The 22,557-nt window shown below is 37.0% G+C and overlaps 1 long non-coding RNA gene across 2 annotated transcripts in view; it reads left to right on the top strand.

Moving 5' to 3' along the window:
• LOC117797141 overlaps positions 1–6,312 on the top strand; it is a 9,573-nt gene extending 3,261 nt beyond the window's left edge. Inside the window, exons 1-3 of one of the 2 annotated variants that reach the window (XR_004622026.1) lie at positions 2,930–3,184; positions 4,555–4,735; positions 4,832–6,312. This is a non-coding gene — a long non-coding RNA (uncharacterized LOC117797141). Of the gene's footprint in view, positions 1–2,929; positions 3,185–4,554; positions 4,736–4,831 lie in introns of those variants that run through there. The other variant, XR_004622025.1, reaches the window with a different exon arrangement.
• The last annotated feature ends 16,245 nt before the right edge of the window (positions 6,313–22,557 follow it).

Below are 22,557 nucleotides of genomic sequence, written 5' to 3'. Positions count from 1 at the left end.
GTCAGCCCTGAGTATGATGACTCACAGGCTCTAAAGCCACATGGCACATTCAGTATATGTGGATGCAAGCAGGAAAGTAGGCGAAACATGTTCTTGCCAAGATAACGTGGAATAGGGTCATGTTGTTGATGTATTGATTCACAGGACTGTGATAGACACGTGCTTCTTAGTATCGAGGGATAGGTTTTAACAATTGATCTGATTTGATTTTCCAGTGTTAACTGTGACTTTGTAGAGAACATAGGACTGCAGTTCTGGTTCTGTGACAAATCAACTGCAGGTTGGGAGAGTTGGTTAAGCACTGCTGCCTCAGTTTCTTTAATTTTAAACTGAAAGAGATTGAACTTGATCAGTAATTCATTTTCTGCAGAATATTCAAAGTAATATGATCCACTGAAAGGAAAATAAAAGTTTCCATGATCAAATAAGTAAAGAAATTATGTAGTGTATGTAGTGGAATACTAAGATTTTCTTAGTAAAGAAACATTTTAAATGTTGTTCCTCAGACACATTGACTTATTTGGCAGCTCTCCTTTCTGCTCCCCATTCCTCCTCTTCTTCTGCCTTCTTTTCCTTCTCTTTCCTCACACCCCCCTTCTCTTTCTCCTTTTATCTGCTATTTTTAATTTTCTGTTTTCTCTTCTTTATTAACATCTTGTTTTCTTTGAAAAACCTTTTAGGAAATTTGAGAAATTTACAGCTTCAGATATTGGTAGTATGTAATGTATATTCCAAATCTCTGAAACAAAGCTCCCATGAGCCTAGCTCCATACTGGTGTGATACAGGACAAGATGGAGGACTTGAAGAATTCAAAATTGGTTTTGATATTTGAAATTTACAGTGGGAGGGGTGCCTGGGTGACTCAGTCAGTTAAGCATCCGACTCTTGATTTCGGCTCAGATCATGACCTCAGGGTCGTGAGATCAAGTCCCACGTCAGGCTCTACACTCAGCATGGAGTCTGCTTGAGATTCTCTCTCCCTCTCCCCCTCCCCCTGCTCTCTCTCTCTAAAACAAATAAATAAAATCTTTAATATTTACAGTGGGAGAGTTTGCTGGAGCACTGTTGCAAGTGAGCAAATTCCTGTCCAAGGGCTGCACTTAAATTGTTCCTACAGTGTGGAGACCAGTGAGCAGTAAGGGAGTCCCACAGGAATACATCAGGACATAGCTTGTATGGCCACATAGACTGTGAAGTTTTTAATTTTAATGAAGTCCATCTTAACAGTTATTTCTTTTATGGATCGTGTCTGAGGCCAGGACCTTAATTCAATTCTTTGAGAGTGTTTGGGCCAGAATTTTTCTTATCTCTGAGCAGATTGATGAAGACATCCTATGCATTTTCCTAATGCCNGAGTCTGCTTGAGATTCTCTCTCCCTCTCCCCCTCCCCCTGCTCTCTCTCTCTAAAACAAATAAATAAAATCTTTAATATTTACAGTGGGAGAGTTTGCTGGAGCACTGTTGCAAGTGAGCAAATTCCTGTCCAAGGGCTGCACTTAAATTGTTCCTACAGTGTGGAGACCAGTGAGCAGTAAGGGAGTCCCACAGGAATACATCAGGACATAGCTTGTATGGCCACATAGACTGTGAAGTTTTTAATTTTAATGAAGTCCATCTTAACAGTTATTTCTTTTATGGATCGTGTCTGAGGCCAGGACCTTAATTCAATTCTTTGAGAGTGTTTGGGCCAGAATTTTTCTTATCTCTGAGCAGATTGATGAAGACATCCTATGCATTTTCGTAATGCCATATTATATTATTATATTATATTATATTATATTATATTAATTATATTATATTATATATTATGTTATATGATTAATGCCTGCATGCCCCTTTCTCTCTTTGATAAAATGAATTACCATGTATCCCTACTCCCTCAAAAAATAGTCTGAGTAATTAAAGCCAAGACACCAGCTATGTGGTTAGGGTAGTTAGAGAATGGTCCAAAGAGACTAACGAGATCAAGGTTTCCTGTTCCATAGAGCAGAATACAGGAAAAGTAATTCAGGTGTGTTCATGCTCGTCTTTGAGAAAGAAATGCAAGTCAAAAGTTGGAAACTAAATTCAAATGCTAACTTCATCATAAGGAGGTAAGAGCAGGAGCAGCTGATGCAAAAACTCAAGATTTCTCCTGAATAATTGGTTACTGTAATGTCATTTTCTTCCTTCTTCTGGCATGGGAATGGGCCAGGCTACCTGCTGTAGTGAGGACTGGAAGTCATTTATAAAATGTATAGTTGCATGATATGTATTTAAATATACATGACGTATTTGTATAATTATATGAGATGATTGGTAGAAATACATATGGAATGGAGTAAATGTAGAATATATGGATTGTAAAGCCTAGTGCACTAATTTGTTTGAAACAGGAAGTCATAGTACATGAATGCACATTTGTAATTGAAAGGACATTGTTAGCAAATGCCAATTAAAGGAGGGAAAAGTCAACTGGAACTTGCAGAACAATTTTTTTCATTGTCTTGGGACTCAGTCTTTGTGATAACTGAAGAACATTACATTTTTTTGAAATATAAAAACATCATGAGTATAATAGTTATACTTTATTATTCAGGATAATGTTTTATTTCTTATAACATAAAAAATAAAATCATTTGAACAGTTCTCAGCATGGTATGTTAATTTTGAACAGAGAATAAACACAGTAGGTAAATACAAGCATATGTTATATAATGTAATTCTATAGAAAATTCACAGTTAGATGTATTTGATTATACAAAACAAAGCAAGATAATACCACCCGAGAGCTTCTTATTTAAAAACACAGTAAAAATAACATTCTCATGCATTAAACATTGCAAACTAAAAGTAAAATGAAATAAAATTTGCAATGGCTACAATCAGTGAAGCAATCTAGAGGAAAAATCCTGTTAGAATACAAGTATATCCTGACATGCAGTCAACCCATTCATCTACTCTTTCTGCTGCAGAAATGATCTGGAATTGGTTCTTTAATCATGATCTATACACAGTGAACACAAATTGTGCTTGTTTATTGCTGAACTGCTGATAATAACTACATTAGTTGATTGCTCACTTTGTATCAGCCCTTGCTTTCTGTCGCTATGCACAGTAACCAAATACAATGTTTCTTCCTGCGTTACAGTTGATAAAACTGAGGATTCCACAGGTTCCGCACCTGCCCAAGGTCACAGAGAGTAAGTGTCAAACTTGTCATGAAACTGGTCTCAATAGAACATTGACTCTTCACAAATACTTTGTATTGCTCTACTCTTTCTATTACTCGAGCAGCAGTTTTAAAAATTAAATGAAAAACTGGGGTTCCAATTACAAATATGTGTCTTTATCTTGGTAAGTAGCAAGGAAATTTGTGGGATCCTGATGACCATATCAGAATAATTCAGAGTTTGTCTCGTACAGGATAGACCTTATTGCCTCTCTATGACACTGGAAGCAACAATGCATTTTTAGGTTTTTTAACGGTACTTTAATTTGTTCTCACTGTCTAAATTTCTGTCTTTTGCTGTGACGTCACTGGCATTCCCTCCACATAGAGTACTATTTTCCTCATCTCTTTGGAAGTATGTCTTACCCTTCCTTCAAAGTCCATTTTATTTTATTTTATTTTATTTTTTAAAAGATTTTATTTATTTGACACAGAGAGACAGCAAGAGAGGGAGCAAAAGCAGTGGGAGCTGGAGAGGGAGAAGCAGGCTCCCTGCTAAGCAAGGAGCTCAATGTGGGACTCGATCCCAGGACCCTGGGATCATGACCCAAGCTGAAGGCAGATGCTTAACTGGCTGAACCACCCAGGCGCCCCCAAGGTCCATTTTAGATACCACTTTCTCCATTCAAATTCCCACCTTTCCCTTAAATAAATGTAAACTTGCCTCTTCCCCAAATAGAGAATTAGTACTTCTTTCAGTTTTTTATTTATTTTTTTAAAAAAGATTTTATTTATTTATTTAAGAGAGAGAGAGAACATGAGCATTGGGAGAGGGAGAGAGAGAGAGAGGGACAAAGCAGATTCCCTGCTGAGCACAGAGCCTGACATGGGGCTCTATCCCAGGGCCTTTAGATCATGACCTGAGCTGAAGTCAGATACTTAACTGACTGAGCCACCCAGGCGCCCCTTCCTTTCAGTATTTTAAATTAATTGTCTATACATGGCAGGCATATGCTAGAGGCAAAGGATTTTTTAAAAAATTGAAAACATGGTCTCTTCCCTCTAGGAAATTGCATGTTAGTGGAGAAATAGATACGTAAACCAAAAAATGCAATACAATGGCTTGTACTAAAATTAAGGTGACATATAATTAATTGCCCAATCTGGGTCATTTTTGAGAGTGAAAGGGTAAATGAATAATTATGCTTTGACAACAGGCATGACCTGGGTCTATCCTGGCAAACCCAAATGTATGGTCACGCTATGTTTATGAACCTGTGTTTCCGGTGAAGGTGCTTATACAAAGAGGAATAGCTAAGCCTGGGGAGGGAAGCTTGTGATGTTTATTGCTTTCTGTCTCCTATTACTTCCATTATGCATGCACCTTATTTTTACCACCAGGCTGCAAGAATTTTGAAGGTGGGCTCCATATCCTGTTCATCATCTCACATCCCACTGTGCTCACAGAACACTGCCTTGTAGGTGGTCACTCAATAGGTTTTGAATGGATGCATTAGTTTTCCTGTCATGTATCAATGCTCTCTTCCTGCCAGTTTTCGAAATGTGCAGTCATCATTTTCAGGTACATTTCTACTGTTTGTGCATTTTGACCCTCATTTGCTTTTTAAATTCGTTTCTTTATTTGCAAAGTCATTTATATGTAATGTTTATTATTTAGTTCCTTATAAATTCTCTAAGGTCTGTTTGCTGCTGATTAACTGTGTGTGGAAGAAACAGAAGAGAACCAGAATCACAAGTCAACAGATGGTGAAAAAAATAGTCAGATGAGGGGGTCGGAGAATCAATCGTACTTTGTGAGAAGGGGAAAAAGACACTAATGGAAGCCCACTTTGTCAGGACTCTGGGAGCCACTCAGAGAGCCTCTTGAAACTAGAACTCCTAATTTTGAGCTTGAGGGTGAGTGACCGCAGCAGCAGACATCCCAAGCTCTGTGACAAAATGGGGAGGAATTTGTTTTCTCATCCTTTTCCTATAGCTTCTGAGGGAACTGCCACCTGTTTGGAACAGCCCACCTTCTCATCTTCCTGGGTGATGAAAACCTGCTCCATGTGGAAAGAGATGGAATATGAGATCCGTGCTGGAAAAAGCCGTAAAGATGACCCAGTGCACCTCTTCATTTCCCTGGAGTTTCGCGAGTGGCAGGGGGTGGTAGAATTGGAGTCAGGGGACGTGACACAGCTAAAATGAAATGTATGGTTTCCAGCAAACAAATCTTGAGAGGAATATTACAGATTTATAAACATATTTTGACAAATTAGTAAAAATATGTGTTGATTTACAATCAGTTTTCTATAAATAATGACTGTTGTTTAAAATCTGAAGAGCATTAATATTCTGTCAGGCATCCTAAACCTTTTGGAGCCTGTCTGTGAGCAGAACTCGAGCAGAACTCTCTGATGCAGACGATTAAAGTCTGGATCTGGTCCAGCATCTTCAGCCTTGATTCTGGGCTCTGGCAATGAAGGGACGCACCTGCGTTAGTCAGGAAACAGCGAGTGTCTGGACTTGGATTCTCATTAAATAATCAAATCCAAGAAGACACACTTGGGCAAGGGCCAGGATCAGGAGAAGGCGACTGAGTAACACATGCAAACGAGCTCTCTATTGTCATTCTCTAACCAGAGTCAGTGACCAGATGGACAGAAAATGTTTTGGATAAGAGCCTGGTGTCAGGCTCAGATAGACTGAATTCAAAGCCTGACTGTGTCAAGTACTTTTTGGAAAGCAACCTAACCTCTTTACACTTTAGTTTTCTCATTTGTAAAACAGCAACAGTATTCGTACTCATAGAGATACTGTAAATATTAAAGTACGTAAAATGCCTAGCATATAGTAAGCACTCAATACACACTGTGGGTATGAACATTGTTCCTCTTAATGCTACTACTTGGTGTCCCGGGGAAGTTTTGTAGCACAAAGAAGGAAGGATAAATCAAAGCAAGGAACATACACAACCTAGGAATTAATAGATCGATTCTCATATCCCTTCTTTGTACTTATTTACCAAATCTTAAAAGAATGCAATAGAATTGTTCCTTAGCATCTTTTCTTGATTGTAAGAAAGACATGATTCTGGCCCTGTTAGTGAAAAGCGGTATTATGAAATAAGAAATGGAAAAGCTGCTTAAAAATGATAGTACATGGAAAAACAATTTTAAAAAGTTAAGCGAGATAAGCTGTCTTTTCATAATTGTGCTCCTTCATGTCTAGAACTGTCTCCATAAGTTACAGATCTCTTATTTTCAGAATCCTGAGGGTTTTAAAAAAAAAAAAACTCTATTAGTCTATGGAATAAAAGGGGTGCAGCAAAATTTGAGTTAATTAATGTTGTCAAATTGTTCAAGCTCTAAAGGCAGAAGTAATTGGTGCAATTCTGTAAATCTAGTACAGTGTCTCTGACAAGGAAACATTCTTCCTTTTGAAGATTAAAGGTTAGCTTTTCAGCAAATTCACTTAGTGGAACCAAGAGGATTAGAGATCAAGTACTATACAACTGGGTTATTCGCCAAGGCGCACATGGACACTGGGGCCACCACTCTTGGTGTCCCTCCAGGTTAAATCTTGTCAGAGCAAATCCCATTATAACAAAAACATCAGAGTAACCAAAAGTCACTGGAGCCAGGTGATGACGCTGTTACTGCAATCCTACCGACAAAGGAGGAGCAACAAGGGAGTAAGATCTCTCTTAGAGTTTGTGGTAAAAGGATTGAGGGATTGAGCTACATCCCGCTGCATAATTTAAAATGAAAATGGCGGAGAAGCGACCCACGAAATAGCGAAGTGTGACATGGAGGCTGCCATTTCCTTGGCGGCAAGAGAGGAAGTGGCTGCTTTCATTTAGAAGAGCTCAATGGACCAGCTGCTTAATCAGTGTCATTCAGGTACAAATTCTGCAAATACGAGTAAAGGGTTTTGATAACATGACATTGTAAGTCACTGAAATCACAATGGTGTTAAAAATGTATGCTGCTGGCTATAGCCCAGCAACTTCAGAAATCAATAGTCTTGAGCAAGCATTTTTCAAGACATGTATAACCTAGCTTTAGGGCAACACACTTCTAAAATCAAGTGTATTCATCAAGAGAATAAAGAATAGATTCAAATAGGAGATGAGGGAGCAAGTTAGCAACTTGAAAACATTATGCAATCTACTTGAAAAATTGCTATAGTCAATCTCCACTGGTGATAATTTAGGAGAAAGAAAGAGGAAAAGAAAGTCCAACTGAGAGGGTAGAATTGAATATATTTGCTATGATAATGAAAGTGTCTTTTGATAACCCACAGGAAGGGTATTCACATGATCAAATCTAGCATTACCTGAAGTCATTTCTTGCTGCTTGGCACCTTTCCTATAACTTCAGTTCTTGGCTGGTGGCCCTAACAGGTGGCAAGAGCAGAGGGGATGTCACTCAACAGTCCACAGTTCTTAATTAACAGAAGCCCTCTGAGGATACTCAGTCTCTCGCTGACAAGCAGATTAAAAATGAGTTCAGGGTGTAAAGCAAAAATGCTGCTTTTTTTGGCTTGAAGTATTTTCCTAAAATACTAGGTCTACTTTTGGGGCAAAAGAATCCTGTGTTGATTCTTGGTGTGCATTTTTTGGTTTTGCTGAGCACAGCCTATTCATAATTAACAGACAATGTATTCTTATCAATAAGCTTTCATGAGATAACCATTCTGAGCAAGAGGTACAATTAATAATATACTCTAAACCCTTGCTATTCAGATGTGTCTGCAGATTAGCACATTGGCATCAGCCAGAAGAGAACTGCAAAGAAACGTAAGAAATGCGAATTCTTAGGCCTCAGACTTAGTGAATCAGCATTTTCCAGGATTTCCCTTATATTGATTGATGCTTATGCACATTAATTTGAGAAGCACTGCTCTGATGTCATTAAGGCTTTTCTCTAATTAATTTATGTACCTTACCAGCTTACTTGTTTAAGGTATTCAGGGTTATGCCTCAATGTTTAGAAATACATTAGAATATTTTTATAGAATTTATTTTTCTGATTTTTACTTAACTTGTAGCTTGAATTATTTACCTTTGAAACTTAGTTCGAATGTATCTTACTATAATTTTAACTTTTTTTTTTTTAAGAGTTTAGTGTTTGATTTGTTTTTTCTTGCTTGGGTGTAGGAAGCATAGGTAATTATACTAGTAAACACAGAGTGAATTGAGGAAAACTTGAACCAAAAAAAGAGAAAAAGTAAGCCAATCTTTTAAGTGCAGTTGCTTACTCAGCTGATTTCAAGGATGTAGGGAAGACCTAATTTCCTCAAATGTTTTCCTACCTAATATTTTAGACTCATGCCTCAAGTTTGTCTTAAGTTTGTCTTAAGATATTTATATTTGCAAATGTACCCTAGCAGATGCTATAGGCGAATAATTTCCAAAGTATATTCTGAAGTCAGAATGTGTTCTTAGCATCTCACTTTGAAGATCAAGAGTTTAGAGTAGACTCAATTCTAATTCTTTCTTAGAATGGTTCTCTTCGGAATACCTAATCTATTAAGCTTGGAATCTGCTGCTGGATATGGGCTCCTCTTTGCATGCACGTTAGCAATTTAAAGACTCTGGGAAGCATTATATTTTGTTCAGCCCAACATTAACCAAACCACTTATCGTATCATACTATTGAAATCCTATGGATCTCAAATAGAAAAAACTCTGATATATGTTACTTTGGATTATTTTTACTTGATTGTTAATGAAAGGTATGAGAGTGAGTTTTGATGAAAGGAAGGGCGGGCAGGAGTCACTTGAGCAGAAGGAAGGGATTTGAATTGGTGGGGGTATGAGCACAGACACTATGAAGGTTAGGTAACCAATTTTACAATCTAGAGTCCTGTGCTTTGGTCTTGTATGTAAAATGGAGTTTAAGATAGGTGAATTGGTGTGTGTGTGTGTGTGTGTGTGTGTGTGTGTGTATTTCATGTTAAGAGAGATAGATGAGCTAATCAGGGAACCTGCTACTTGGGGTTAGTATTTTGTTTATTTTTACTGACCCAGAGATGAGTGCCTATTTTCCAAAATGTCTGTGAGGACTTAGGTTGGCACAGGAAAAGAATGTCCTGAGAGGAACTGTTTACTTAGTGAGCATGAATTGGGGATTCTGGAAATAAAATGGTGTGTATTGGAATCTAATAATCTGAGACCTAGAGTGGTGGGAAGAGCGCCGGCTTCCATGAGCCAGATCTGGTTTGCATTCTGCATCCACAATGTCTGAATGGCGCTGGACAGGCTTCAATGTCTCTGAGCGTCATTTCTGTCATTGGTAAAATGCAGAAAACGTTAGCGTAATGGTGAGGGTTAGAGACCATAAAGATAAACCTCCTGACACATATCAGGTTTTATTAGGAGGTCAATGAATGGTAGCATAATCCTTTGTTCCACCCGAGCACTTACCAGGGACCTGTGCCAGGAGCCCTGTGTTGTATCTGGGGACTTAGACATGATGCTGGAGATGTCACTGTGTGCCGCTGATAATTTTTCACAGATTACTGAGATAAAATAATGCAGAGCAATTTCATGTGTGTTCAAATGAATACTTAAAGCGCTGTTTCTTTTTCAACCAGAATTGAAAAAAAAACTTCAGTTCAAAATCATATTAGGGCTCAAAGAATTATCTCTATTTATAAAATCCAAATTATTTCCAACCCTTTTACCCTTCCATGTTTTCTTAACTGAGAGCTAAGCTAAAACATTTAACTCGAAATACTAATTTTTTAAATTCTTAAAATTACACAAGCACATCATTGAAAGAATCGAGGAATTCATAAGGTTTACAGTTAACTGTCTCTTTCCCTAGGTCTTAGTCCCTCTTTTCCCCACTAAAAGTTTTTGACTATATTTTCAAAGATGTTTTATGCACGTGTCATCATGTACATTTATTCTGTATACACTCTTTTTTTTTTAAGATTTTATTTACTTATTTGAGAGTGAGCACAGGCGTGACACAAGTGGGGGGGAGGGGCAGAGGGAGAAGCGGACTTCCCGCTGAGCCAGGAGCCTGCCTGTGGGACTCCCCTCCCCAAGACCCTGGGATCATGACCTGAACCAAAAGCAGACACTTAACTGACTGAGCCACCCAGGCGCCCTATTCTGTATACACTCTTAACGCAAAGGTAGTGTGCCATATACTGTAATTTATTTTAATATATGTTGGAGATGCTGTGCTTTTCAATGATGTTACAATCTCATTGTATGTCCTAACTAGTACCCAGTTAGTCATTGAGATTATTTCCAATCTTCTACTACACTTAACAATGCCGCAATAAGCGTCCTAATAAATCCTTCAATTTGCAAATACGCAACTGTAGTGAAAGAGTAAATTTCTTGAAATACAATGGCTAGGACTTGAGTGTGCTTTTTTATATTGGTAGTTAGTGCCCAGTTGCTTTCTGAAGAGATCTGTCCATTCTACTAGCAATGTATGAAGTACCTTTTCTCCTACAAAGCATTACCAATTTCCCACCAGATAGGCATGTTATTATAGTTTACATTTGCTTTTCTTTTATTGTGAGTGAGACTTAACATCTTCATATGTATTTAAGATATTTCAGATCTTTATGTATTTTCTTTCTGTGAGCTGTCCAGTCATGCTTTTGCTCATTTTTTCTTATACTGTCCATTGTTTTGGGAGATTTGTAGCTGGTTAATTAGTTCATTATCTATAATGTAAGTTGTCAATATGTATTTTATAGGTTGACTTTGTTTACACTGCTTTTGTTTTGTGATTGCTTTTTATATTTACGTAGTCTCATTTGTCTATCTTTTCTTCCACATCTGAGTTTTGTGTCATAGTAAGGTTTTATTCTCTTGTGATTTCTTGTAGCACATTTACAGAATGTTTTCAAATGTTAATTGTTGACTCATCTGGATTTTGTTTTGGTGTAAGGAGTGAGAAGGACCACAGTATTTTTTTTTTCCCCAAATATCTTTCCAATTTTCTCAACACAAGAGTTGACTGGTTCCTTTTTCTCTGCTGATTGCCAGGAGGAAGAGCTGGGGTCTAGGCAGGGACACAGAAATCACTCTAGGTATTACAGACCATTTATGTAGGGAATGTGTTACACAGGTGGAGGAAATGGGGTACCAAATAGAGGGCAGAGATTAGCAACAGCAAGAAGCTGATACCGCGCCTGCTATTATAGTGATAAGGCAAGAAGTTAGTAATCAGAGCCAAGAAGTCAGTGCTCCCATTGAGAGACAGCCATTTCAAGGGATGTTCATTGGGAACGAGATCATGGAAGTAGCGGCTGTCCCACAGAATCAAGAGCCATGGAGACAGAGTACCTGAGATAAAACTTGGATTTTTCCCCCTTCTTCCCTGCCAGCCTCTGCCAATGCCTTTTGTTGCATGAACCCAGACAGAAGACTGAGGTCACAGGGCACAGAAGAGTACATACCAGAGGAGTCTGGGAAATGTAGTTCTATGCCATTCACACAGGAGAAAAGCAAATGTGGGGATTTGGGGCTATCAGAACAAAGACTCAGTTCACCAACACGCCATCTATTTTGCTCTATTAATTGTCTACCTATTTAAGTGTCAGAACTACACATTTTTGTGGCAGTTTTATTAAATATTTTTTCCATCTCAGAAGACTAATTCCTCATTATTTTTCTTCAAGTTGAATTTGCCTGATTTTTCCCAAGCTGTTTTTCCAAATGAAATTCACGATCAGCTTGTTTACTTCTAAAAATATCCTCTAGTAATATTATTGTATTCTTATTAAATGCATAGATTAAGGATAATTGATATTTATAGGATGTTAAAAATTCATATAGAGAAATGGGGTATATCTTTCTATTTATTCAAGACTTATTTGGGTTTCTTGTTTGGGTTTAAAGTTTTCTTTGTATAGATTCTACATGTTTATTTCTAGGAATCTTCCCCTTTGTGTTTGTTTTATTACTATTTTTTGGGATATTTTCTTCCATAATATGTTTTTATCTGACTGTTGATGACAATAGGAGGTTTATGTTGTGTATAATCATTTTGTGACTAAATCACCTTGAATTGTTGGTAATAGTTTCTAGTTGATTTTCTTCGGCTTTTTACATGTCTACTGTTACCAGCTGCAGACAACAGTTTTTTTTATTTTCTTTCTAAATTTTATAATTCTTATTTCCCCTTTTGTCAAATTTTGTTTGCTAGTTCCTCCAGAACAATGTTCAAACATTTTGCTGATAGTGGCCATCATTGCCTGGCTCTTTATTTGAATAGGAATGATTTCTACATATCAAACACATCATCTCTAATTGTGTTTTTTTCCTATTTCTCTCCACTGGAGCAATTCAGAAATCATCTGAGCGCAAATTCTCAAATATTTTTTCCATAATTATGTTGCAAAATAATCCATATGTGAAACCTTTTGTAGGGTTGGTCCCTGACAAAGTTCTTTTTTTTTTTTTCTATGTTAATTAAATAATTTAGAGTTTCTTACATCTTCTGGGAATGATTTTGGTATTTTGTATTTTTTCCTGGAGATCATTTATTTTCATGTATGTTTTAAGGTTCATTTGCATACATTTGAGCAATGTGATCTCAAATTATTCTTCTGATTTTCTATGTCTGACATTATTTACCCATTGTCATTTCTTATTTTGTGTACTCATTTTCCTCCTTACTTCTATGAGTAAATTAACAGTACTTTGTCTTTTTTTTCTAATCAATAGATACATTTTTTAGACTTTTTTCTTAGTTTCACTTTTTTTTCTAATTTATTAATATCTGCTTCAGCCTTACTTATATCCTTTTCCTATTGATTTTGCTCTCAGAGTGGTCTAAACTTTAAAAATCTGCTGTTTTGAGATCTGCACTGCCATATACAGTCTCTGGATGATCTTACACCCCATGCATGCCTCCCTGTAACTGGGTCCTTTTCTCAAATTCTCTAGTATAGGAGTATATGTGTCTGCTGGATTTGACAATGAAGTTTGTCTCTATTTTATTCTACTTATTACTTTATCTCCTAATTTTGCCAAAATGTCTTGTCTATCTGTTTCTTACTATTCTAATTCTTTTGGTATGATTTACCTTAGTAGAAGGGAGCAGTGAAATTTTTCACTGACACCCGACACCCGGAAGTCTTCCTCTGATATGTAAATGTTAATGTTTTTGTCTTTGGAACCGCTTAGTTCTAAGTAATTTTCTTTCACTATTTCAGAACCATCCCTAAGCAACATTTCTGTTAATTAAAAATTTCAGAATTTATTTTTTTTAAATAAATCTTTACTTTCTTCATGAATTTTTGGAGATGTTTTGAATTTGTAAATAAATAATTTAAAAATGTATAGTGGATCTTACTAGTTTCATCAAATGCTAGGGTTCTGGTCTTAGGGGGAGAATTTAGATGATTAAAATATCATTGGTAACTATTTTATCTTTCTGAAATTTAGGATTTCACCTTGATGAATTTTTTTTCAGGATCAAACCAGACATTTACTGTTTAGTTGAGTGATATTTCCTATAAATATCAAGATAATTTAAATTTTAGAATATTATTTTTTGCTTATGTAATAGTTTTGTGATTGAGCTCAGAAAATGTCCAATTCAGTAGGTATTGGCTTTGAGATCTTATCAAAGTTATTTAAATATCCTGGGCTTCAGTTTCTTCACACCCTGATGAAAACTTATGTATCAAAATGCTTGTTCTTCGTTGAATCCTGATAATGAGTTTTGGAAATTTTGTTTAATATTATTTATCTAATATTACTGTGTGCCAGAGACTCCAGTAAATGAAACAAATCATTTAATCCTCACTCCAACTTTATAAGTAGATATTTATTTTTGACAGCCAGTGGTCATTTATACCTTGAATATCTAGCAACCCCTCAGACTCAGTATATTACAAACTGAATCCCAATCCCTGCCCTTTGGAATCTGCTTTCTTCCCTCTTGTGTTCCTTTTTCCTTCTAATGGTATCATCACACCTCCATAATCAAGGCTCAAAATCTACAAGTTAATATAAATACCCTCTCTTCCACTACATACAAAGTATATCATATTTATGCTTTTTTTCCTTAATTGTTATCACCATCATCATTCTTCAGCCTCTCCACTTCCTGCAATTATGGTGAAAGCCTCAAAATGTTCTATTCATCCTTTTGGAAGCTCAGTTCTCATCATGGTATTCCTCTGCAAAGAAACTTTCAATGTCTCCACACTTCCTTTAGCATTAATTCAAAATGCCTTAGGAAGGATCTATGGTCCATCATGACTGGTTCTAGTCTAATTTTCCAACTTAACTTTCTGTCATTCTTCTGGTAAGCATCAGCTACTTAAAAAAAATAATACTTCTCAAAACCTTAGGGAGGAGCAGTCTTATGTAAAGATGGAGATTAAGAAAATTATTATGGAGTTTACAGAAGACAATCTTTATCCCCAGACTCAGCATGGTGCAATTTTAACCTTAGCATTTAATTTATTCAAGCCAACACTTCAATCTCAAAGCCCTCCCAGATACCAATTTACCCTAGAATCAAGGCTATTATAAAAAATCTTCCAGAAAATACACCATCTATATTTTTATATATTAACTTTGCAATAAGAACTTTGTGCTCCCTTGAACAAAACCACTGTGTACACGTATAAAATTCTGTTCATTTTACCCTAAAGCAGATATAATATAGTTGGAGAAGATCCAGGCAAGTCCAACTAATCAGATTAGATATTTTTCATATGAAGACAGAACAATAAAGCTGGAATTCCTCCATGAGGTAAGGGGAAGTGGTGAAGTGCTTAGACTGCAGTCTTTAGCCTTCTCAGGGGTGTAGAGAGTATGGACATGAGACTGATTATTGGATACTGGAATGATGTAAATAAAAGTGTCGTCTTGAATCAAGAAAGAGGTATTTTTATGGCAAACGCATGCAGTTATTAAATAATGGTGCTCATTAATCCAGGAGGTGGTAAAAGTAGAAACAATAAATAAATTCTAGAGGGATTTTGATCCATTCATTGATGATAATGACAGAATTGCTGTATTAAGGTAATCTAGCTTGAGGGACTTATCAACTTAAGAGGGTAAATAACAGAACAAACATGTCATCCCACAGAGCATTTCATGAAGTGATTTCTTTATTCATGTAAGAAATATTTTTCAGCACCTACTATATAGCAGAGTCTGTGCTAGGTACTGGTAATGAATAGGACAGCCAAGGTTTTTGTTTGGTATATAAAGGAGACAACAATAATACAGTAATACAATGCGATTAGTAAAGGGAAACAAAGGAGAAATAAAGGGTAAGTAGGTAGAAAGGAGAAATAAAGGGTAGTAAGGAAGCACATAAGAGGGTCCCATTGTCTACACCTACATCCTCGGAGATTTCCTTTGAAGCTGCATTTGTATGGACTGCAGAAATTTTTACCTAGAATTATGTGTTTTTATGGGGACTTTAAGAAACTGAAGGAAATGATGAATGTGGTCAAGTGACTCTAAGATAGCCTCCGATGATCCCTGCCTCCTGGTTTATGATCTTGTGGAATCCCTTCCCCTTGAGTGTGGGCAGGACCTATGGCTTGCATCTAGCCAATAGCATATCTCAAAGATGATGGGATGCCACTTTTGTGAATCTGTTCCGTAAGATTCTGGCCTTCATCTTTTATCAGACTCTATCCTTTGTTGGTTCTGATGCAACAAGCTGCCATGTTGCATGCTGCCTTATGGAGTGGATCGCTTGGAAGGTATGGAGAACAGCCGCTGGCTGGCAGCTAGCGAGGATCTAAGGCCCTCCGTCCAGCAACTCAAAAGGAATCCTGCCAACAACTGCATGGGCGTGGAAACAGATCTTTCCCTCATTGAACTTTCAGATGAAACATTTTGATTTTAGTATTATAAAAGACTCTGAAGCCTAGAAGTCAGCTAAATCATACCTGATTTTGACTCATAGACCCTGTGAGATTACAAATTGTGTTGCTTTAAGCTGTGAAGTATGTGAGAATTTGTTAGGCATCAACAGACAGCTAATACAGTGAGGATGAAAAAGTCCTTCCACAAAAAGCACCACAGCCAATCTTGTGGTGCCACAGGTTAGAAAACATTTGTGCCATTTTAGTTGAGAGATCATTGTAACCAAATGATGGTGGAGTTGTCAGGAGAAGTAGATGTATTTGAGAGACATTTAAGAGAATTGGGAAGATACATGATGAGAAAGTTGAGAGAAGGGAGATGTTTAAGGTAAAACTCAAGTTTGGCTTCAGGCACTGGGCAAAACAATAGGGCCACTCAGCGACAGAGAAACAAGGCAAGGTCAGTAGCTGGAATTCGAATCAACCTATTCTCTCCTCCAGTGTAATGGTCTTTTTTTTTTTTTTAAGTACATCATGTTATATATCAGGAAACTGATACAGAATGACATTGCTTATATAAATTATATACAAAATATCTATAAAATACAAATCATATTTGCGAGAAATAGTGAAAGGACTGTCACCGAATTGGCAAATTCTGAGATCTTGAAAGTGAAGCACGAGATAATTGAAAATGACCAGAAACTGTTGAGGGCACAGTGGTCTTATCCGTAGACCACAGATAGGTATGTATCTTTGCATGCTCCCAGTCTACACCAAAATGTGGGAATGCACATAACGATTAGGGGTAGTACATATCAGAAATACATGTCATAACTTAATCTTTTTGTTATTATTCTACGAAAATGTGCATTTGAAAAATCATCTACTTGATCTTCACGGAGCTTTGTGTTAACACCAGAAAGATATGATCACATAAAGGGAGAGATGGCCAAGAAAATCTCAACTGTTTACATCATAGTAAGTGAATACAGAGTAGTGTCTTCCTCTGTGAAAAGATGAAACTCCAGGAATATGCTCTGTACAGCGACCTCAGAGCTCATTCTGCCAGTGTGCAAACAGTAAAGGCACTGACAAAGACCCATACTTGTGTAGGTCTAAGCATCAGCCACTATCTTCATGCAGTTCAATATGTTATTAGAAGTCGGTTTTTTGTTTTGCTATTTCCTTGTTTTTTTGCTTGATTGTCTTGACGGGGTATGGACAGAGGCAACTAAACATCAGAGCTATACAACTGGCATGACAGAAGAATGGGTTCAGAGGTTCTGGATTTTATAATTGCACTATTGAAACTACTTTAAGTTTCTGCATTTATGATAGCAGTAGAGTTTTACCTTCAGGTAAAAAAAGAGCTATTCTTTTTCAAAACCTCTTCATAATAACCTTGAAATATTAAATTCTGAGTGACAAATCTGTTCATTCAGTAGGTCAATTTCTTTTGTGTAACACATTCAGTTGATAACAAAGCATAATTACTATGATTGGAGTGAAAATTTGGAGATCCTAAAATACAAATTATGCTTTTATAAAGTAGAATTATCCTATTTTTATACTTTTTCCCCCCAAATTCGAACATTCTCAGGCCTCTCATATTTATTTTTACAACTTGACACAGCTTCTGGCTAAGGTTGACTTTCACTGGAAACTTCAGAGAGAATAAATAGTCTTAGCCAAATAACAATCTGTATCACATAGGGTATATTAAAAATGATTTCAAAAGGATGATTATATTCTTTCAAGGGACATCATGTCAACATGTCTTCGAAGAAAAACGTCTGAAAATTCCATAGTCAGCTCACTATATAGTCAACACTTGAACTCTGTAGAACTTTTCAATTTATTCTTGCAGGGAATGGCTTTTGCCATAGCTTTCTGCCTCTGTTACAAACAAATTGGACTGGAAAATAGTGTATTCCAGCCATAACTTTTTCTCCTCTAAATCCCAGGCCTATTTCTTCAAGGACAATATCTTAGAGAATAGAATAGTCTTGTAGAAATGTTACATACAAGGCAGTATTTATCTAGCTTAGAAGGAGTGGTTCCATTCAGCTAGGTATTACTGAATGTTAAATTTCTGGTCATCCGTTTTAACCAAACGATACAGAAACCAGAGTCTGTTTGTCTGTCTGTCTATCTATCATCTGTCATCTATCATCGCCTACTCTTTACCTTCTGGTGATTTATCAGGAATGCCCTTCCCACCCTGTTGGCCTGGCTCACTTCTGCTTACCCTTGAACTTTCAGGAGTCTCTAATATTCCTGAGCCCACAGACTCTGGTAAGTACTTTACTCTGTATGTCAGTAGCATCATGGGCACGTGCTTGTCCTACTGGAGGAATAGTAGCTGTTTGTGACTTTGTCTCTCCAAGTAGGCTACATTCCCTTGATGATAAGGCAATATGTCATCTCAGGAGCCTGTACTAAGAACTAAGCACAGTTCTTGACACCCAGTCAGTAACTGTTTGCTGATTAGATGACTTGAATAACATTATTTGTATATAACTAAATAGGTTGTAAGAGAAAAAAAAAAGGAAAATGCAGTGAGCAAAGCAAATCACATGCTAGATACACCAATCCCTGAGAGCTATTCAAGAATATCTCTCCCTGAGAGCTGCTCCCAGTTCTTCCCATCAGCTACTCCTTTTTATTGATTAATCGAACCTCTTCGTTGATAAACCAAATGCCTTTTGAGGAGGTTAGGATATTTGGACACTCTGAAGAATACATATGAATTTGTTTTTCAGATTTATTGTGCCAAAGGCAAAAACAAAACAAACAAGAAAACAAAAAACAAAACTTGATGGGAGAGCCAAATTTTGAAGAAGGAAATGGTTTGGCAGAGAGAGAAATCTTGGGCTGGCCACTGCAATAAGCTAGAGCCGGGGCGGTGTGGGGGAGGGGCTTAATGATGCACATTTATTCAAACTCGTCGGCACAGGAAGATCCGATAAACCAGTGGACTGACTTTATTGCTCCAACCAGAGACTCTGTGCATCGGCCTCTGAGCAGCAAAGCACATCCCTAGAGCAGCACCTCTCGGAACCAGCATGGATATTCACTTGCTCCAACGCACGGCCCTGATAGTGTGGGTTACAGCGAGCGGCTCCACCTCCAAGTACAGCTGGTAAGAAACGTGAAAGCTTGTGATATAGAGACAAATGATGTTAGGACATTTACTCTCTTCTTTCCCAGTGTGCCTTCTGTGTACGAGCCTGTCTTACCACTCTTCAGTGTTTTATCATTGTCTGCCAAAATAATCAGTGACCACAACAGGTCATGAACTAAAACATCCACTTTTAGAGAAGAGAAAAATGTAAGAGACAGAAATTTGACACTCTGAGGGATCTGCCTTCCAGGGTGTGCCATTCCAATCTGGTACAAAAATGCCATGGTCCTCCGCTTTTCCATATGTTATACAAGCAAGAGTCCACGCTCCTCTCAAGCATCCCTCCACGAATTCACCGAATCCCTTTTCACTGCTGGACGTTTCAGCAATTCCTTCCTCTCTCTCATTATTATATTTTTCTTTTTCTGCCAGATCTTTTCCATAAGTGTAAATGGATTACTGTTTCTTTCATATCAAAAATTTGCCTTCCCTTGTGCCCACTTTCTTAAACATCTGCAAAACCTAATTTTCTCATCAACGTCAAACCTTTGCTGGAATATCACCTTCTCGAAGAGGCTTTTCTTCATCACACTGTTTAAAGTTGCCACTCCCATCACTCATCACATTTATTCTGTACCTATTTTTTCCCATAGCATTTATCATCCTGTAACTATGTGTGGCACACTTACTTATTTGGCTGTTTTATTTTGTTTGGTTGTATCCTCTCACTTAAATAAAGCTGCATAAATAAATAAATAAATAAATTACTTCCTGATATTAGTAGGTGCTCAGTTAATGTAGAATGAACAAATTCATAGATGATGACACATTCATTCAATTTTTTTAAAAAGATTTTATTTATTTATTTGAGAGAGAGAGAGCACAAGCAGTGGCTGGAGGAGAGGCAAAGGGAGAGGGAGAAGCAGGCTCCCTGCTGAGCTCGAAACAGGGCTTCTTCCCAGGATCCTGAGATTATGACCTGAGCCCAAGTCAGAGGTTTAGCCACTGAACCACCCAGGTGCCCTCATTTCATTTTTTGAGAGACTCAGTCTTAAGGTTTTCACTATAAAAATACAATTTCTTAATTAAGAATCATCCTATTGCTGTTAAAAAAGTTAATTTCATTGCTTATTTGCATTCACCTTTGCTCCACAGAGCCCAATTCATTCTTGGTTCTAGAATTTCCGTGTTTTCTGGGTTGTGTGCTCTCCCAGGTATTTCACGTAGAATATGAGAGGGGCGTCTAGATCAACAAAATTATCTACTCTGGACCTACTATAAGGCAGAAGAAACAGTTCTATGAGGACTTTTAAGAAGGATCTCTTTTGCACCCAGAAGCACTCATTCAGAGATTCCTCCTTTCCAGGTGCTGTGTTCTCCTTTGGACTAGGCATTGATAGCGATCTTAATGCAAATTAATTGTTCATGAAGCTGGCCCTCATGGTTAAAGGAAATACCTAGTGTGGTTTATATTTGACTTGAGTCTGTAGTAGATCTTCACTAATTCTTGGTTAAATTGAATTCAATGCACTAATGAATTTCATTCATTAGCTATCAGGGCAGAAATGCCTGAGACAAGATTAGAAAGAGTTGGTGAAGGACTTGGGGGAAGGTTATCTTAATGTGATGAAAAGCTCCATCTTTTGTAAATTTCTTTAAATGGAATATGGGACTAAAATAGAAATATGAAGGTAGTCTTAGTACACAGTCACTATTTCCATAAACTTCTTTTTAAACCACTTGGTGTATTGCTTTTTGACAACCTGTGCTGACTCTTAATTGCATCTTTCCTCCTCTTATGGCAGAAATTATGCTTTACTCTGTTCGATGTATGTCTCCACCTGGCTGTAGAGTTCGAAAAGTCCTCTTTTTACCCATCACTACATGTGTGTGGGCGTGCGTGCTGTTGGGCAAACATACACATGAAAACTTTGGATTTTCCACACATGGCCCTTCCTTCCTGACTTGTGCCAGATTTAAAAGAGAGTTCTTTTAACTTGGAAAATGGGGATGGGTTTTTGTTTTTAAGATATTATAGAAAAATAAGAAATCATACTTTGTTTCCCCCAGACCCTGTTGTCAACCCTGTTTTTACATTAAAACTATCTGAAAAAAAAATTTTTTTTAAATACCAACTCATGGGCTTCATCTCAATCTAATTGAGTCATAGTCTTACGAAGTATAGCCAGGCACTAGTGCTTTTTAACTATCATGATTCTTGTTTAATAAATTCCTCTTATTAGTGGACTATGTACTTCACTACTGGTAAGAGTCTGATTTCTGTTCCTCTATTACTCACAACTTGCTGGAACAACTTGTTATCATATTGCTTCATCTGTAAATTTTTAAAATTTACACACTTTCTCAAAGATAAGAGAATATCTTGAGGCATTTATTCTAACCATTATCTTTATTATAATTTTCTTGGAAAAGCGTGGTGGCAAACAAATGTTCCTTGAAATGATATTCAGAATCCTTTTGTGGTTATATTAAACTTGCAATGAGATAGAAGTCTGAAATGCTGTAAGTTATTTATACAAAGAAAAGAAAAAGGTTACATGTTTTCTGTCTTGTTTAAGTAATTGGCTCATCCACTCTATATACCTACTTGCATTGCCAAGGTCAAAATAGAGAAATATAATCTCTTAGGGTACCTGCTAATTTCCATGCATCCGTGCATTCTTTTGTTATTTTTTTGAATGAATAATCACACTCTCTAAAACTGCATTTAGGTTCTAGGAAGATAAGAATGGTAAATCATAAAGCAGTAAAGTACCCAGAAGAAAAACTATGCTTAAAAATTTTGTATTGTCTCTTTTTAAAAGCATGTGATGTGATGAGCACTGGGTGTTGTATGCAACTGATGAATTACTAAACTCTACATCCGAAACTAACGATGTACTATATGTTGGCTAATTGAATTTAAGTAAAAAAATAAAGATAAGCTACCAAGGGAGGGAATATGAAGGTGTGGAAATGCTGTGAAGTTTAAAGTAAGATAAACAAGTTTGAATCTCGTGTTTTTCACTTACATTCAAAGCCAGTGCATTGGCAAGTCTCCCCATCTCCATGGCTACGGCTGTCAGTTGAGGTAGGAACATCAACCACGCGGATTCTTGCAACAGCTCCAGGCCCTCTCCCACCACAGAGCTGAAGCCCTTTCATATTTTGTCGTTTAAACCTTCTCTATGCAATAGTCAAAGTAGTCCTAATTTTTATTGTTGTTGTTTTCAGCTTTATTGAGATATCTTTGACTAATAGAAATTGTATATATTTAAGGAGTACAACTTGATCATTTGATATATTTTATACATTGTGAAATGATCACAATCAAACTAATTAACATATCCATCATCTCACATAGTTGCTTGCTTTTTTCTTTCGGTCTGTTTTTCTCTTTCCTTCTTTTCCTTTCTTTTCTTTTCTTTTCTGTTCTTTTCTTTTCTCCCTCCCTCCAT

The sequence above is a fragment of the Ailuropoda melanoleuca genome, chromosome 19, assembly GCF_002007445.2.
Source record: "Ailuropoda melanoleuca isolate Jingjing chromosome 19, ASM200744v2, whole genome shotgun sequence".
In the NCBI taxonomy this organism is placed as follows: Eukaryota; Metazoa; Chordata; class Mammalia; order Carnivora; family Ursidae; genus Ailuropoda; species Ailuropoda melanoleuca.
The sequence above is the reverse complement of the archived record's forward strand: the minus strand, read 5'-3'. Positions and strand labels throughout refer to the sequence as shown.